Raw genomic sequence first — 16,206 nt, forward strand, 5'->3', positions numbered from 1 at the left:
CCTGAGACACACCTCTCCTGACTGTATGAAGTGAGACATGATGGAGCTCACTGATTATGTGCCTCAGGCAGGTATGAACAAGGATGATGCCACTTTACCAACAGAAAATGATTGATTTTAACAACTGGCTTAGGTTCCAGTGTCAATCCAAGGGGGTACAATATTTGATGACTTGGGAGGACATGGTTGACAGACCACGCTGCTATGCCAGGGATGGTCTGCACTTACTCCCTCTATGTTTTTAGATAGTGGTAAAAATCATTTCCACCCCTATAGTGCCATTTTAGGCAGTACCAAACTGATAAACTTCCCAACTTCATTGAATCTATGAAAGAATATCTGAAGGTGAAACTGCTCAATGCTAGAAGTCTTAACAAGAAACTTCACTCCCTGCAAGGCTTCCTCTCCCTGGAGAGTGTAGACATCCGTGTAGTAATGAAGACATGGCTTAAAGTCACAGTCAGTACCCTAGCAGTGCAAGGTATTAATGCCTTACATACCTTTAGACCAGCTACTGCACAGGAGGGAGCTGAAGGTGGAGGAGTTTCAGTCTATATTAAAACCAACCTCACATCCAGACTAGTTAAAAGTGTATGATCCACTGGATCTCATACACCTGCAACTCACCATAAATAGGGTCTCTTACCATATCCTTGCAAACTGTAGGTCCCCCTGCATGTCCCGGGAAACCCGTACTACCTATCTTATTTTACTCTAGTTCCTCACCGTTCAACCCATATGATCTTCTTGGGAGATATCAACTATCCTTCTGTAGATTGGAAATCCTACACCACTTCTAATGCACAAGCTCAGCAATTTCTAAACATCTTTAACACCAACATCCTGGAACAGTTGGTCCATTCTCCTACCAGAGGTACAAACATCCTTGGCTTTGCACTCACAAACATGGGGGAGGGATGTTCCTCACCCAATGCAATGTCCTTGCTTGTCAGATCTGATCATAAGGCAGTACTTCTTGAAGTAAAAATTAAATGTGGGGACCCAGCAAAACAAAAACCTTTAGAAAATATTTCAAAGCTAACCTCTCTTTACTAAGTGACACATTGGCTAAATTTCAAGCACCCCAAAGCCAATTAGACACCATAGCATATGCTGAGCTATTTACAAAATTCCTGTATAGTCATATTGATAGCTGTCTAGAGTGAGTTGTGCCTACTTGTATTAAGAATAAGCCAAACTGAAAATACAAGCAACTCTGGTGGAATCACAATATCAGTCCATTATACAACAAAAGAAAAAAAATCTTGGGCAAGCATAGGAGTAACAAAGCCCAATATACAAAAAGAAACCCCTGACTAATCTAAACAGGCAGCTAAAGAGTTAATTAATACTTCAGTGGCTAAATATGAATTAAAAGTAGCTTCTCAGGCAAAGGGTAACCACAAAGCTTTCTACAGCTAAGTCCGTAACCTCAAGGGAAATGTGCAACAATGCACAGAACTTTGTAAATGGCATCACCCACACTAACCAGAGGCCATTCCCAACCTTTTGGCTGACAAGTTCAGCTCAAATTTCTGCCTCCACATCCCCTCCATAGTCCAAACAATATACTTCATACCAAAATTTTCCCAACTGTTACTAAGAAACAGGTCTTCAGTGCACTTTTCAAGACCAAAAACACTGCATTGATGGGCCACAATAACATCCTGGGGTGCTTACCAAATAGCATGAAACATGCTGGATGACTTGAATCAGTTTTCAATTGGGCCTACAGTCAGGTTTTGTGCCCAAGGAATGGATGATGGTTACGGTCATTCTCCTGCACAAAGGAGGTCCAACCACCAATCCGGGTAACTAAAGACCTGTAAGTCTGACTAGCCTCATATGTAAGACCATGGAAAGAATTATCAGGGACATGATAAATGAGGACATAGATTACCTACAAACACTGGACCTATCACAGTTTGGCTTTGTTAAAGGGAGGTCATGCAATAGATGAGAGGAAGACTGTGCACACAGCTTACCTTGACCTGGCCAAGGCTTTTGATACAATATCTGACTCTGGCATTACAGACAACCTCACTGAATTAGGTGTAAACCCTATTATCACACACTGGATAGCTCAGGAGGTCGAAATATATGAGGCCAGTTACTAGTGGAGTCCCCCAGGGCTTGGTACTGGGCTCGCTCCTTTTTGGCATCTATTTCTCTTAAGTGGAAACAAAAGCTTAATGTTTATGGCTGACTAAGTCTGCACATGATTGCAAGCTGGGGGTTACCATCAACTCACCTGAAGACACTAGTATTCCTCAAGAAGGCCTATCTCTGAATAACAAATGGTGCCAAAGCCATGGTCTTAAACTCAATGCTAAAAAATGCATAACTGTACCTTTTGGGAAGTCAACCATCCTGGTTAAATACCATGTTAATAATATGTCCCTAAGAGTCGACCCAGTGGTCAGGGATCTGGGTACGCACATAGACAGTAGCCTTACCTTTGACCACCTTGTGGCCACAGTGGTGAGGAAATCTTTTATGTTGTGAGGAAATCTTTTATGTTGTGCAACTTGTAAGTAAGGGCATGACATCTAGGTTCAAAGAGATCATTATCCCACAGTACTCTGCCATTATCAGACCAATCATAGAGTACAGTGGTCCCTTCAGTATGTACCTGACCAGGCATATGCAGCAACTAAAGCAACCTCAGAGGTTCCTTACAAAAAGAATACAGGGCATAACATACCTGCCTTACTCAGAGTGCCTTAAAGCCCTTTCCCCTTCTACTCAGTCTCCCATAGGTGGCTGAGGTGTGATCTACGCCTTGCTTACAAGGCATTAGCAAACCTCACACATTTTATAAGTCAAACAGTACCACAAATACAAGGTCTAAAGACATGAATTTGTCTGTGACTTAAACAGAACATGCTGGAGAGACAGGTATGTTTTCCAGAGACTGCCTGTCCTATGGAACATGCTTCCCATCCATGTGAACCTGAGTTTGTCTATTACCCAATTTAAGGGCAACCTATACCAGTGGATTAATAATAATAAATTTACACCGGGCCTGGCACCGATGTACCTTATGGACAAAAGTAGCTTATAAATGACTGACCTAGTGTAAATTTCCTATTAACTATGCTGTTTGGATACAGGATATCATTATTCTTTTGTTAAAACATGGCTAGGCTTAGAAAAGCCCTTTGGGTCATTAGCCTAGTAGCAATGAATGAATCTATGAATGCTCCTGTAGATCACGTAGGAAGGGGCTTTTATTCCCAAATGTTTTTGGCCCAAAAAGGGATCACTCATGAAGACTAGTTTTGGATCTCTTCTTCCTCAGTGTTTGTATGAAAGTTCCAAAATTCAGGATGTTGACACACTAGTCAGTGTTAGCCCTTCTTCTAGATCGTTATGTTATGGAAACATTAGACCTCAGTGACGCTTACCGTCACATTCCAGTAGTATACAAATTTAGGAGATTCCAAAGATTTATCTGGGTTGCATTATCTCCACCTTACCCTCTGGGGTATCCACTGCACCAAGAGTGTTTATAAGGTGCCTAGCTTCTGTGGTGGCTCACTTCATGCTGCATGGTGGCCACAGTTTGCGCGGTGGTGCAGCGGTAGCGTTGTTGCCTCACAGCAAGAGGTTCTCCCGTTCGATTCTTGACTGGATTGCGGGGAGTGCCTTCTGTGTGGAGTCTGCATGTCCTCCCTGCGGTTGGATGGGCGTTCGAAAGACATGCGTAAATGAGCGTGCCTTCATTGAAGGTTGAACGTCGAGCTGGCACCTCGGCGTTCATGAAAATCTACTGCCAATCATTAGCGGACCGGAGTTCCGCTGTGGTGACCCCTAACTGGGAAAAGCCGAAAGACAAACAACAGATGACTTGCTTATTTGTGCAGAGTTTTTGCCCAGATGTGAGGAGTCCATAACAAAAATTTTATCCCTCCATATCCATGTGGGGTTTCAAGTTAGCATCCAGAAATACTTCCTGACTCCATCACATAGGATTCTGTTTTCAGGGTGCCTTCTAGATACATTCAGAAAAGTTGTTTTTATCTCATGACAAAGTGGAAACTTTATCAGGAAGTATTCCTGAACTTTCCTCATCTGACTCAGGCTTCCTTGGAATTTTAGACCTTATGAGATCAGTGATCCCAGTGATACCACCTGCAAGACTGCACATGAGAAAGATTCACTAGTTCCTAAAAAAAGTGGGACTAGCATCTTCACCCCTAGATTTTCAAATCCCAGAGTTCAGATTTGTAAAACCTGACATACAGTGGCGGAGGTATCAAATGGATGTTCATCGTGTTACACTGCTGCAGTCATTACACTTGGGTTCCCCAGTCGGCCTGAGTTGCAAAGTCTTGGTCCGGGGTCGGTTGCTGTCACCTCCTCCCTGACGTCAGTGTGACAGGGGTATATAAGATGCAGCCGATGCCATTTTCTTCAGTCTTTCTTGCCATGCGGTGCCCGAAGCAAAAGCAGTTCGCAAGTGCCGGTCGGCCGTCTCCTGAGATTTTCATTCCGAATCCAGAATCGAAGTCTTCTACAAAGCTAAGTACCCCGTTGGGGAAACGTTTTCTTGCCTCAGACCGATGTCAGTCAAAGTTAATAACTGTATTTCTTGTGGGAAGCAAATACCTCATAAGGATTTCCATTCCTATTGTATCCCATGCCTAGGCCCTGACCACGACATCACTGGTTGTCGGTTTTGTGCTAGGTTAAACAAGCGCACTATTAAACGTTGGTTTGATTTTGCCCTACATTATTTTGGTAGAAAATTCAACTGTACCATGCCGTCAGAATTTCCGATGACCGGAATACACAAAAAGCGCAAAGACAAGGATAGGCATCCTAGGCCCAAAACTGACGACGAAGCTTCTTCTAGGTCAGTCGCTGATTCTCCGGTTTTCAGCGAGGCGCCTTCACAGCCCCTGACAACCGCTTCTGTAGAACCACAAGCCGCATCTGACTCCCATGTGGAGATGGCTGGGCCTTCGGACGCACAAGTTCTTCAGCCTACCGAGACTAACCTTTCAGAGGGATCCGGAGTAGCTGAGCAAGCCACAGCTACAGAGGGTGTCTTCAGACCTTCTCAGTTAAGCAGTAAACCCTCAGCTAAGTCTAAGCCTCCTTTAAAGTCAAAGAAACAAATACAGCATTCTCTAGGACAGGCCTCCATGCCTAAGAAACAAATGCTCAAAATGGACGAAGACCTAATCACTCTGATCAAGGGGTCCCATCCCCCTCCTGATAAAAGGCCTAGACAGGATACAGACTACGACTCATCCGACCAGGTGTCTATCTCTTCTGATTCATCCTCAGACCTAGGATACTCCTTACCCCCTTATGAGGATTCTGATGCTGAGGAATCAATTCCATCAGCCTCTCCGCCTGAGGACTACTCCTTTGGGAGAAACCCTACATACCATGAGGGAGCATTTTCCACTGAGAAGGCCAGGATTATTCAGAATCCAAGAAATGGCTCAGAGACTTCCTTTCATTACCTCAACACAGACCCCTTGCTATTCCGCCAGTCTTAGATATTGTGGATGATGTGTATACTGAATCCAGCTTAAATCCTGATTCCTTGCCTCCAGCCCCTGTTAAACCTGACAGATACTACAGAGTCCCTGACTCACATAAATTTCTGTGTAAAAGCCCTGTAGCTGACCCTGAAACTATTTCTCAGGGACCCAAAGGAGTTAAGGCATCATCAGCCAAGAATCCAGTTCCCTCTGACAGAGATTCCAGAGCTTTAGACAGATGGGGAAAGAAAGTATATACGTCTGCAACTTTAGCAATGAGAGCCTTAAATTGCCAGTTTCACATGCTAACATATCAGCAATTTTTACTGTCTCAGTTAAAACAAAAAATGCTTCCAGAATCAGATCCTCCTAATTTTAAAGAAATGCAGGATTTATTGCATGCAGCTGAACAAGTGGGAAAGCATACTTTGCAATGTGGTTTTGATTCTCTAGAGGCCTCCTGCAGAGCAGCAGTTACAGGCTCTGTCATTAGAAGACATGCTTGGCTAAAAGAACATACGTTACCAGATCATGTTAAAGCAAAATTATTGGATGCACCTTTACAGCAGGATATGCTATTTGGAGTTAAGGCAGAAGAGGTACTAAAGAAAATGGAGGATAAGGCAAAATCTGTGCAAACGGCGAAGGATTTCTTACAGGTTCAGCCTCCTAGATTTAGCAGAAACTGGCCAACTAAGAATTGGTCCTTTCCAATTACAGACAGACCTCAAAGGGGAAGATACAGACGTCCAAGAGGGAGAGGTCAAATACAAGGTACTTACAGGCCTCGACAATGGGTTGCATCAGGCCAGAAAGAAGGGGAAGACAGGTCACAACCATATAAAAAACAGCTCCAATGACTTCCCACTACAGCTGCCAAACAAATCCTTATTGGCAGCCCCCTGAAAACTGGCACTCTTCTACCGCAATTGGCAAATGATCACCAAAGACAAATGGGTTCTCAACATTGTATTTCAAGGTTACAGGTTCCACTTTCACACTCTGCCAAGGTTAAAAGGAATGCCAAATCTGCCACCAAATCAATGGGCAGAGGCTCAAAAACAAATTACAGTACTCATGGATATGAGAGCTATTCAAAAGGTACCATCACAGGAGCAAGGACAAGGATTTTACTCAAGACTGTTTCTGGTACCCAGAAAGGACAAAGCCTGGAGGCCCATTCTGGATCTTTCATCTCTAAACACTTACCTGGATGTTCCGAAATTCAAAATGTTGACATTACAGCAGCTTCTTCCCATGCTGGGCAAGAAAGCTTGGCTCGTGACTTTGGACCTCAAAGAGGCATACCTGCATGTCCCTATCAGACAAAACTGCAGAAGATACCTCAGATTCATAGCGGGTTCAATGCACTATCAATTCTTTGCACTGCCCTTTGGCTTATCTACTGCGCCCAGGGTCTTCACAAAGTGCCTAGCAACAGTAATTGCATTTTGCAGACAGAAAGGAATTCAAATTTATCCATGACATTCTTCTAAAGCATCTGACATTTGTAAAACAGTTATTAAGTTGCCTGGGGTACACAGTAAACGAAAAGAAATCAAAACTAGTGCCCTCACAAGAGGTTATATTCCTGGGTGCCAGCTTGAACACAATGGCCCAGATGGCTTATCTCACGCCAGACAAACAAGGACAACTGACTCAATTCTTTCAATTGATGGCAACAAAGACTCAACTCCCTGCAAGAAAAATTCTGCAGGCCTTGGGTTACATGGCATCTTGCATACTACTAATTCCATATGCCAGACTGCATATGAGGAACTACAGTGGTACCTAAAGAATGTATGGTCTCAACACTGTCAAAGTTTGGAAACAGTTATACCACTAATCCCTTGCCTTCAACAGGAGTTTCAATGGTGGGCTCAAGCTTGTCACCTCAACAAGGGACAGCCTTTTACACAACCCACAGCCAGGAAAACACTGACAACAGACGCATCGGATTACGCCTGGGGAGCACACATGGCAGGCAAATGTATTCGGGGCACGTGGCCCGCAGAACAAAGGCATCTTCACATCAATCAAAAAGAGATGCTACCTGTACAAAATACACTTATAGCTTTCAAGGACCTGCTGCATCCAGGACAACTACTACTAAAGACAGACAACACCACAGTTATGTGGTACATAAACAAGCAAGGGGGCACTCACTCCTACCCCCATGCAGACAAGCTGTGACCTTGTGGAACACAGCTATAAACCTTCAAGTTCATCTGCAAGCACAATTCCTGCCAGGAGACAAAAACACACTGGCAGATGACTTAAGCAGAAACATCATGGATTCCCATGAATGGGAGTTGAATCCACAAATATTCAGAATGATAACACAGAAATGGTGGAGCCCGGACATAGATCTGTTTGCATCCCCAATAAACTGCCAGCTACAAAGATTCTGCACAAGGAGTTACCATCCACAAGCATGGAAAGTGGATGCCCTCTCATTCAGCTGGGAGAACCTACAAGTATATGCTTTCCCACCACTACCTCTCCTGCCAAAGGTACTCATAAAAGCCAGGCAGGAAGAGCCAAAGACGATCCTGATTGCACCAGACTGGCCACGCCAGCAATGGTACCCAATCTTAAGGAGCTTAGCACAAGACCCATCCTGGATTTTGCCTCAAAGCCCACATCTGCTGACTCAGCACAACCATCAAATACTACACAGTCAGCTAAAGACCTTAAATCTAGCTGCATGGAAGATTCCTTAGTCAAGCAAGCAATGCCTCTCTCCAAAGCTGTTATGGATGTCATTCTGGGGGCCAGAAGGCCTAGTACCAGGAAAGCCTATTCGGATAAATGGAAGAGATTCTATGCCTGGAACCAAGCTCACAGCCTTGACCCTCTTGTCCCAAACATTCCTCAGATACTACAATACTTAACTGATATGCTGGACAAAGGACTCTCCTTTTCATCCATAAAGATCCACGCCTCTGCCATCTCTGCTCATTACAACACGGATCCACCAATTTTCTCTAATCCTCTGTTAAAACAGTACCTCAGAGGGGCTAAAAACATAAGACCGCCCCGTAGAGCACCTACTCCAACTTGGGACCTCAACTTTGTTTTGGAGAAGCTAACTTTACCTCCTTTTGAGCCAGCCAACACAGCAGAATTGAAATATATCTGTTGGAAAACTGCTCTGCTCCTGGCAATAATAACATCAGCACGAAGAGTTTCAGAATTACAGGCACTAATGGCAGTGGAACCTTTCCTCATTTTCCAGCAGGACAGGGTGTCTTTAAGAACTAACCCTACTTTTATGCCAAAGGTGGTATCCAGTGTGGCTCTAAACCAAACTATTCATCTACCAACTTTTTATCCTAAACCACAGAATAAAGGGGAGAGACTACTGCACTCTTTGGACATTCACAGGCAGTTACGCTTCTACTTGGATAAAATCAAAGTTTTCAGAAAATCTGAACAATTACTGGTAGCATATGCTGCAGGAGCACAGGGAAAAGCCATTTCAAAACAGACTATCTCAAAATGGATAGGTCATTGTATACGTTTCTGCTACACATACCATGGAAAGCCTGTACCTAGCAGCATTAGATCTCACTCCACCAGGGCAACAGCCACTTCAACTGCCTACCTCAGGGGAGTACCTACCAAAGATATTTTGGAAGCAGCAACTTGGAGTTCTGTACATACCTTCACCAAGCATTACAATCTGCCTCTATACTCTAAATCCAGAGCTGGCTTCGCCACTGCAGTGCTGCATGGCCTTATAGAGCCAGCCACCCTTCCTCAGCTTTGGGATTCTACCCAAGTGTAATGACTGCAGCAGTGTAACACGATGAACATAGTACAGTTTTGTACCTACCATAAATGTAGATGTTCGAGTATATACACTGCTGCAGTCCAGGTTACCCTCCCTCCTTCCCCTCTTACTGGCTGGTACATACCTATGTCTTCTACCCTTACTACATATGGGGAGTATTTGCTGGTAGCTGTAAGTTGTTTTTTGATTTTCTTATGTATGTTTTATTAGCAATTGGAATTGCCTATCTATTTAGAGGCACCTGACATCTGGGGCAAGAAAAACTGAAGAAAATGGTGTTGGCTACATCTTATATACCCCTGTCGCACTGACGTCAGGGAGGAGGCGACAGCAACCGACGTCGGACCAAGACTTTGGAACTCAGGTCGACTGGGGAACCGCCTGATGGCAGGATAACCCAAGTGTAATGACTGCAGCAGTATATACACTCGAACATCTACATTTATGGTAGGTACAAAACTGTACTTTCTCAGTCCAGGAGTTCCTTACTCTCTACCCCAAAGTATTCGGTCTTGACATACTCCCCTGATTTTGCTTGGGGTGCAGTTTCTATGGGAATAACAGTGCAAAGTCTGTGGGACAATTTGGACAAACAAAAGCACATAAATGTCAAAACATTCTTTCAGTGATTCAAGCTGTAAAAGCCTTACATCATCTTTGGCAACCAGGCCCTCTTCAGGTGATTACAGACAACATCATTTATGTGGTACTTAAACAAGGGGGTACCAACTGATACCAACTATGCTAGTTGGCAGTGATGGCTTGGAAGTTAGCTCTTCAACCCTATCCAACTGTTGATACTCTCAGAGCAAAACATATATCAGATAAACTCTGCAGATCCAGAACAGACCCTCACAAGTAGAAACTCAATTCTGTTTCCGGAATCCTTGGGAGTAAGCTTAGAGAACAGATGCTCTCTCGTTACCCTGGTCAGGAATATTTGTATACACTTTTCCACCATTTCTGCTGATTTCTAAGTTACTTCTGAAGACTCAGAAAGATTTAACAAAGTGGTTACTCCCTCTTGATCCAGAAAAAATTCAATGTTCTTCATGTTTCACTGTTGCAGTCATCACATTTGGGTTATCTGCCTGCAGGTAGCCCTCAGTCGGCCCGAATACCAGAGACTTGGGATTTCTCCATCAGATGTTGTTGCCTCTTCCATGATGTTAGATCATCAGGGTTATAAAACATGCAGCCGACGCCATTACATCAGTCTTTCTTGCCGAGAAGGAGCCAGAAGCAGAAGCAGTTCGCAAGTGCTGATTGGCCGCTACCTGAAATTTTCATTTTTCGAGTTTCAAACCTGAAGTCTTCTAAAGCTAAGTACCCCGTTGGGGATTCTTTTTCAGGCTCTAACCGATGTCAGAAAAAGTTAACAATTGTCTTGCCTGTGGAAAGCAAATACCTCATAGAGATTTTCATTCTTACTGCGTCACCTGTTTAGGCCCAGACCACGACGTCCCTCGCTGTCGGTTTTGTGCCTTGTTTAACGCCCGAACCATTGGTCGTCGGGCTATTTTTGTAGCTAAATTATTTTGCTGTTGTTCTCCATATTCCGAAATGGCTTTGGTAAACCATTTGACTACCGGTCTTCTGAAAACGTGCAAAGACAGAGACAGACCACATAGGTCAAAAACTGCCGACTACGCTTCCGTTAAGTTAGTCGTCAGTCCGCCAGTACTCAGTGAGGGCCTTTGCAGCCCCTGATGCCCGCTTCTACAGATTTGCAGGCCTCTACTTAGACCCACTCGGAGTCCGATATGCCGCGAGATGCTTGCTCGACTATGGAAACTGCGGGTGTCTCTACCTTGGATGGATCCGGAGCCGCTGTGCAGGCACCGGCTTCTGAGGGTGTATTCTGACCTACCGATGTTCGTATTAAACTGACAACTTATTTTTTAACTAAAACTACCAAGTTTCTCAGGCCCAGATTTCCTACTACGCCTAGAAAACCGACGTCCAAAGCGCATGCACAAGCTCCCATGCCACAAAAACAAATGCTTAGAATGGCTGAAGACCTTATTACTCTAATTAGGGGAAGCCAGCCTTCCCCTGCTAAAAGACAAAGAATTGAATTTTCTTCTGATTCTACAGACCAGGAGTCCGATGACTCTGACCCTTCTGATTACCAGGACATACCTTTATCTACCTATGAGGATTCAGATGCAGAGGAATCCATTCCCTCTGCCTCCCCTCCAGAGGATTTTTCTTTTGGTGAAACCTTGCATACGTTAAGAGAATATTTCTGCTGGAAATGCGAGGACTATCCTTAGTCCAAAGAGAGACTCAGGGAATTTTTAGATTTGCCTCAGCACAGGCCTCTAACTATACCCCCTGCCCTGGATATTGTAGATGATGCCTTCATGGAATCCAGTCGTACTCCTTACACTTTGCCACCAGCTCCTAGAAAACCTGACAGGTACTACAGAGTACCTGACTCTCACAAATTTCTCTTTAAGAATCCTACTGCGGATCTAGAGACCATTTCCCAAGGACCTAAAGGCGTTAAGGCTAGTACAGACAACCCTACCCCTTCAGACAGGGATTCTAGAGCTTTAGACAGATGGTGTAAGAAGGTGTATACTTCTGCAAACCTTGCCATCAGGGCTTTGAATTGCCAGTTTCACATGTTGAAGTACCAGCAACATATTATGGAACTAATTAAACAAAAAATGGTGTTACTTCTAGATTGTGCAGAAAATAAAGATTTACAAGAGTTAATGCATTCTGCAAACCAGGTTAGTAAACATACTCTGCAGTGTGGGTTTGATGCCTTAGAAGCATCTTGCAGGGCTGCTGTCACTGGGTCTGTACTGAGAAGGCATGCTTGGCTGAAGGAACAAGTCTTGCTAGACCATGTCAAAACAAAATTACTAGATGCTCCATTAAATCAGGATCGTTTGTTTGGCACAAAAGCAGAAGTTCTTAAAAAGATGGAAGAAAAAGCTAAATCTATGCAAACTGTCAAGGATTTCTTACAGGTGCAGCCTCCTAAATTCAGTAGGCATTGGCCTTCAAAAAGCTGGTCCTTTCCAGTCCCTCCCAGGCCTTCTCAGTCCAAACCCAGGGGAAACAGACCCAAAAGACTACAGTCTCAGGGTATGCAGAGATCTAAACAATTGAGTGTTCCCACCTCAAAAACAGGAAGTGGTAAGCTACCCCCTTAAGGAAAAAGTTCACAATGACTTCCTAATTATCCTACCCAGCCATGCCCAAGTACTTGCACCCCAGGAGGAAAACTCGCCCTTCATGCAAAAAACTGGATGTCCATTACTCAGGACCGATGGGTTCTAAACATTGTATCCCAGGGATACAGATTCTACTTCCACTCACTGCCACTTAGGGTTGCCAGACCTTCCTCCAAACCAGTGGGCAGCAACTCAAAAGCAAGTACTTTCTTTTCTCTGTATCAGGGCTATTCAGCCTGTTCCAGTAGAACAAAGGGGGCAGGGTTTCTACTCCATACTGTTCCTGGTGCCCAGAAAAGAGAGCTCTTGGTTGCCCTATCCTGGATCTATCAATTCTCAACACCTTTCTGGTGGTCCCAAAATTCAAAATGCTTACACTGCAACAGCTTCTTCCTATGCTAGCCAAGGATGTCTGGTTAGTCACCCTAGACTTAAAAGAAGCTTATCTGCACATCCCCATAAGGGAGTTTTGCAGGAAATATCTATGTTTCAGGGCAAGCTTTATGCATTATCAGTTCTCTGCACTTCCCTTTGGCTTATCTACTGCGCCCAGAGTATTCACAAAGTGCCTTGCTCTAACCATTGCATACTGCAGGCAGAGAAATATTCAAATTTACCCATACTTGGACAATTGCCTAATTCAGGTGGACAGTCAGGAATTGCTGCTTCAGCACCTGGCATTTATAAAAAGACTTCTAATTTCACTGGGATACACCATCAATGAAAAGAAATTACAGCTGGTGCCCAGCCAACAAATTGTATTCCTGGGAGCAAGCTTGTACACAACTTCCCAGATGGCATTCCTCACTTCAGAAAAGCAGGTACATTTGACAAACTATTTCAATCTAATGGCCACCAAAACCCAGCAATCTGCAAGGAAAATACTGCAAGCCCTAGGATTCATGGCCTCATGCATTCTACTAATTCCATGTGCAAGACTGCATATGAGGAAACTTCAGTGGTACTTAAAAAGTCTCTAGTGTCAACATTCTCAGGATCTGGAAACAGTGATTCCTATCATACCTTGTCTAAGAGCATTATTCCTTTGGTGGGCAGAGGCATGCAACCACAACAAGGGACTTCATTTCACTCAACCCCTTGCCACCCAAACCCTGACAACAGATGCATCAGACTATGCATGGGGGGCTCACATAGCAGGCAAATGCATTCAAGGCAAATGGAGCCCAGAACAAATTCCCCTGCATATCAATCTAAAAGAGATTCTAGCTGTACAGAATGCTCTGACAGCCTTCAAATACCTTATCCTTCCAGGACAACTCCTGATAAAGACAGACAAAACCACAGTTATGTGGTATATAAACAAGCAGGGGGGAACTCAATCTTACACACTCTGCAGGTTAGCCATGGCCCTGTGGAACACAGCCTTGAGCAACCAAGTGCACCTACAAGCTCAATTCCTGCCAGGCAAGCAAAATTCACTGGTAGACGACTTAAGCAGAAATCTACTGGACCCTCACGAGTGGAAACTGGAACCCAACTCATTCAAACTTCTAACCTAGAGGTGGGAAACACCGGAGGTGAACCTTTTTGCCTCCCCCCAAAACCACCAATTGAGCAAATTTTGCACCAGGAACCCTCACAGCAGAGCCTGGAAGGTGGATGCCCTATCCTTTACATGGGAAAACCTCTCAATTTATGCCTTTCCTGTTCTGCCCCTCCTCTGAAAAGTACTACTCAAGATCAAACAGGACAGGCCAAGGGCAATCCTTATTGCACCAGACTGGCCACGCCATCACTGGTACCCACTCCTATGCAGTCTGACAACAGTGCCACTCTGGCACCTACATCACACACCTTCCCTAGTGTCGTAGCAGGAGGGACAGATTCTGCATCCACAACTGCAAACCCTAAATCTTGCAGCCTGGCTTATTCCTTGAATTCTACCCCAGTGACCTTAAGAAACCGGTGCTGGACGTCATTCTTGAAGCCAGAAGACCCAGTACAAGAAAATCTTATGCTGATAAGTGGAAAAGGTTCTGCTCATGGATTCAGTCTAAAGGAGAGGGCACAACACTGCCTTCTCTGCCTCTTATTCTGGATTACTTAGCAGATTTACTCCACAAAGGCCTGTCCTTCTCCTCTATTAAGATACATGCCTCAGCCATTTCTGCTCATTACAACACTGAGCCACCTCTCTTCTCGCACCCTCTTATCAAACAGTTTCTGAGAGAGGCAAACAACTTAAGGCCACCAAGAAGAGTGCCCACCCCTGCTTGGGACCTTAACGTTGTACTGGAAAAACTCACATTTTCCCCCTTTGAACCTGCTGCATCAGCAGAGTTAAAGTTCCTCTCTTGGAAAACAGCCTTGCTTCTAGCCATCATTTCAGTTAGAAGAGTGTCTGAGCTACAAGCACTGATGGCTGTGGAACCCTTCATTATTTTCCATGCTGACAGGGTTTCCCTCAGGACTAACCCTTCCTTTATGCCTAAAGTGGTGTCCAGTGTGGCTCTCAATCAATCTGTCCATTTGCCAAGCTTCTTCCCTAATCCTCAGAATAAAGGGGAAAGGATCCTGCACTCCTTGGACGTGCACAGACAGCTCAGATTCTACCTTGATAGGACTAAGCCCTTCAGAAAATCTGACCAGCTACTAGTCAGCATTGTAACAGGGACAGAGGGCAAGGCCATTTCAAAACAAACTATTTCCAAATGGATAGCACACTGCATCCATTTCTGCTACAAGCACCATGGGAAACAAACCCCTCAGTTGGTCAGAACACATTCCACTAGGGCAGCATCTACCTCTACAGCATTTCTCAGGGGAGTCCCTACCAGGGACATCTTGGAGGCAGCTACCTGGAGTTCTGTACACACCTTCACCAAGCATTACCACCTGCCTATCTTTTCCAAATCCGGGCAGGATTTGCTACAGCAGTCTTGCAAGGCATTCTAGCCAGCCCTAACTCTTCTTGACTGCCTCCACTCTTCTTCAGCTTTGGGAATCCACCCAAGTGTGATGACTGCAACAGTGAAACATGACGAACATAGTACAGTTGTGTACACTTACCATAAATGTAGATGTTTGAGTGTATTCACTGTTGCAGTCCTGGTTTCCCTCCCTCCAGCCCCCTGGATGTTCTTTGTGTTTCACTGATGCAGTCATTACATTTGGGGTAATCTGCTTGCAGGTTGCCCTTAGTCAGCCAGATTAACAAAGTCTTGGGTCCTGCGTCAGTTGCTGTCCCTTCTTCCATGACGTCAGGTCGTCAGAGGTATAAAACATGCAGCCGACGCCTTACATCTGTCTTTCTTGACGTGCGGTGCCCGAAGCAGAAGCAGTTCGCAAGTGCCGGTCGGCCGACTCCTGAAATTTTCATTTTCGAGTTTCAGAACCGAAGTCTTCAACTAAAGCTAAGTACCCCATTGGGGAAACTTTTTCTTGCTCCTTACCGATGTCAGTAAAAGTTAATAATTGCATTACTTGTGGAAAGCAAATACCTCATAAAGATTTTCATTCGTACTGTATTCCTTGCCTAGGCCCTGACCACCATGTACCTTGCTGTCGGTTTTGTACTTTATTTAATTAGCATACTATCTGTCGTCAGTATATTTTTGCCTCTAAATATTTCGATTCTCGGTTTAATTATCCAGAAATGTCATCGGTTAGCCATCCTACTACCAGGATTCCGAAAAAATGCAAAGATAAAGACAGAGACAGGCCGCTGAGGTCCAAAACTGCCGATAACGCTTCTCCTAAG

The 16,206-nt window shown here is 44.4% G+C and overlaps 1 protein-coding gene across 2 annotated transcripts in view; it reads left to right on the forward strand.

Annotated features, from left to right (window-relative positions):
• PTPN2 (protein tyrosine phosphatase non-receptor type 2) overlaps positions 1 to 16,206 on the forward strand; it is a 2,647,405-nt gene that overhangs the window by 1,933,291 nt on the left and 697,908 nt on the right. The window lies entirely within an intron of this gene.

The sequence above is a fragment of the Protopterus annectens genome, chromosome 3.part1, assembly GCF_019279795.1.
Source record: "Protopterus annectens isolate FY-2018-M chromosome 3.part1, PAN1.0, whole genome shotgun sequence".
NCBI classification, from domain to species: domain Eukaryota; kingdom Metazoa; phylum Chordata; order Ceratodontiformes; family Protopteridae; genus Protopterus; species Protopterus annectens.